This window comes from Humulus lupulus, chromosome 2 (genome assembly GCF_963169125.1).
Source record: "Humulus lupulus chromosome 2, drHumLupu1.1, whole genome shotgun sequence".
Lineage (NCBI taxonomy): Eukaryota > Viridiplantae > Streptophyta > Magnoliopsida > Rosales > Cannabaceae > Humulus > Humulus lupulus.
The window spans coordinates 6,768,526-6,772,319 of record NC_084794.1 but is presented as its reverse complement, the minus strand read 5'-3'; positions in this window follow the sequence as shown (position 1 = coordinate 6,772,319).

Genomic DNA, 3,794 nt, shown 5'->3' with positions numbered 1-3,794 from the left:
TTGATTTGAGGGGCTAGGGACCCATTGGGGTCAGATTTGGAGCTTTGAAGCTCGAAGAACACGAAGTTAGAAACCCATAATTCTGGTTTGAGCGCTGTAGCGCTAGGTTGGTAGCGCTACAATGTTGGGTTCTGTTGACTATAGCGTTGTAGCACCCAATAGGTAGCACTACACAGTCTTCAGAACGTGGTTTTTTGGTACTTTTTGAGGTTTTATGATCTCACCACCCAGTTTGGTGGGATTGGAGGTCCCGAGAGCGCGGGTTTGTTCCCGGGATTGGGTTTTGGAACTTGAACTCATTGAAACACCGTTTATGGTTGTGACTAGGTTATCACAAGGCGATTGGAAACATGATCGTGCTCAAGGGTTGTTCATTGGTAACCTGTGCTTGGACCAAAGGTAAGAAAATTGCACCCAGTATGTGATGCATGCGATACATGTGATTGTGGCATGGCATTAATGTGAAATATGGAATTGATCAGAGCTTGAGTCTCTGTAAATGTGCATGATCATATTTATGCTAGTGAATGTTGAGTAAGCATGCAGATTGCCTTATAATTGGATATTTGACATATGATATATGCATGGGTGCGTTGCTTACTTGTGAGTGGTACTGACTTATTAGTCAGAATCGGCAATGGTGTTAGTATTGACTGTGAAGTTGTGACTCATTAGTCAAGTTCGACAGTACTACTGAGCACTGGTCGTATGGAATTGACCTATAAGTCAAGAGCAGCATAAGCGTAATGAACGCAAAGCCGAAAAGATTAGATCTAATCGACATAAGCATTATCAACATAAGCATGAAATACTTGACCGACCTCAAGTTCGATGAAAACAAAAGGGCTTGTCTAGTCTAAAGGCTAGTTACATAGAGCCAGGGCCAAAAGGCTCAGGTGACTGTAACGTCACATGGCTTAAGGTGCGGAGCCCAAGTTCGTGACTCAATAGTCACTTATCTGATTAGGGTGCAGAGCCCAAGTGTAAGACTTATTAGTCACCTATCAAGTTCGTGACTCCATAGTCACTTATCTGGTTAGGGTGTGGAACCCAAGTTCGTGACTCCATAGTCACTTATCTGGTTAGGGTGTGAAACCCAAGTTCGTGACTCCATAGTCACTTATTTGATTGGGCTTAAAGCCCCAGCATGATTACCAGAATTATTAGTGATATTCACTTAGGATTGACTTGATAGTCATCCATACAGGAGGGCAAGGCCCACAATCAATTACTTGAACTTAGGTGCATGCATGAATATGGCTATTATTGCTAGGCATGCTTATTATGATTCATTGACATGTTATTACCTGTTCATGAGCATATTGAGTTTTCTTGCTGAGCCTCGGCTCACGAGTGCTATGTGGTGCAGGTAAAGGCAAAAGAAAGCTGGACCATCCTTGAGTTGGAGAGCTTAGGTGACGATGTGTACATATGCGGTTGCTCAACCACCACGGCCGAGGGTTTAAAGAGGAACTAGGGTTAAATCCTATTTTGCCGCTTAGGATGGCTGGTTGTAAATATTTTATTGTAATTAACCTTTAAAATATTTTTTTGGGATCCCAATGTGTACAGTAAACGTTTTAGTGAAACGTTGTATCTTTAACCAAATTTTTTTAACCCTAAACCGTTATTCATACTTAGTTACATGATTATGTCCAAATGACTCGGTTAGCAAGTTTATCACTATTTAAAATGCACAACGTAACGGTCCCTAGGTAGTAGGGTGTTACAGTTCTTGTTGATTTTAGTGTTCAAAATGCACAGATCGGTCTCGATCGCCGTCGATCTCACCCATATGTGGTAGTCTAAGGCATCCTTGAATGATTGCGAACTATTCCGGACCTAATCAACTGTCAGTTCGCTATTTGAGGTGTTCTAAGAATAATAATCGCACTAATCAAGAGAGTTATTGTTGACTTTAGTGTTCAAAATGCACAGATTGGTCTCGATCGCCGTTGATCTTACTTATATGTTGTATTCTAAGGCATCCTTGAGTTATTATGGACTATTCCAGACCTAATCAATGGTCGATCGCTATTCGTGATGTTCTCCGAATAATGATCACACTAATCAATAGTGCTCTTGTTGATTTTAGTGCTCAAAATGCAGAGACATTTTCGATCATCGTCGATCTCAACCATATGTGGCAGTCTAAGGCTTCCTTGAGTGATTACAAACTATTTCGGACCTAATCAATAGTCAGATCGCTATTTGGGATGTTCTAAGAATAATAATCGTACTAATTAAGAGTGTTCTTGTCGACTCTTGTGTTCAAAATGCAAAGATCGTTCTTGATCGTCGTCGATCTCAGCCATATGTGGCACTCTAAGGCATCCTTGAGTGATTACAAACTATTCCAGACTTAATCAACGATCGGATCGCTATTTGGAGTGTTCTAAGAATAATAATCGATATTAATCAAGAGTGTTCTTATTGACTCTAGTGTTCAAAATGCACAGATCAGTCTCAATTGCCACCAATCAAACCCCATTTATTTATTTTTTCAAAAAAAATTATTTTAAGAGTTTACAAGAATGGCAAAGAGAAAATTGAAAAAAAAAAAACAAACAAAAAATACTATAAACACCAAGGTTAATTATTTTCTAAAAGTAAAATTTGTATAAGAGTAATACAAAAGTTATATTTTTCTTTAAAATTATTAACTTCTTGAAACAAATAAATTTAATAAATTTTATTTTGTAGTTAAATAATGGAAAAATTAAAAATTGTTAAAAAAGTTTACAAAAATTATTAAAAATTCAAAAGTATTTGCAGCGAACATGTCGCCACAAATACTTATGATTTCGCCGCAAATAACCTCATGAAAATAACCGTGAATATTTTCCTCCGAAATGGTTGACCAATTTTTTGACCACATTAGCGGCGACCAATTTCGCTGCAAATAATGCAAATACCTCGCGAATGTATCAGATTGGCAAGAGTTTTTCCTGCCAAATCTGAACCCTTTTTGCGGCGTTCTACTCGCCGCAAATAATTCTCTTTCACCGCAAATAGTTCCATAAATCTATAAAAACATTTCTAAAGATTATTAGCGGCGAAATTCCAGTTTCACCGCAAATCATGCTATTAGTTGGGATGAAAAAAGTCACCGCAAAATACCTTTTTTCTTGTAATGTAGCCTCACAATCTAAAATTTATAATAATATGCCTCGTAGTTCCCGCTCTTCTAGACGACTCGACAATGAGCCATTCTATGTACCTCTATCTTGAGACTCCCGTGGCATGAAGCTCTAAAGTTTAGTGCTACACTTTCATAATCATCGGAGTTGGCTCGCAGCTTTAACTGTACATAGGTAGGGGTAATGTTGATGCAATAATTTTGGTCTTTCTATTTCTTGAAGTACCTTCCTATATGTTGGAGCAACAATTTGTCTTTCTATATCTGGAGGTAAAACCCAACGATGAATGATGATCTGTCAATATTCCGGTGATGAAGTCTGTCTTTGACTCGTCGGGATCAACTGCAAGAAAGACACTCAGATGCTTAAGTCAGTTCAAAATTCGATCCCCTTTCTCTCTTATGAATCTTATATTTATAGGACAAAATATGTAAAGCAGTTAATTAGTTCAAGCGAACCCTGGAATGGGGGGGAAGAATTAACTGAATTTCCCTCCAAAAATACCGACTTTGAATGTCTCGTTCAGGGGTCAGAGGCGCGGATCGCCTCTGACTCACAGCTTTTGCCTTCGGAGCTTCTGTACGCCAAAACGTTCCGTTTTGAATATTTGATAAATGAGGAAAGGGTTTTTTGGGCCGAACATTTTGGGCCCAA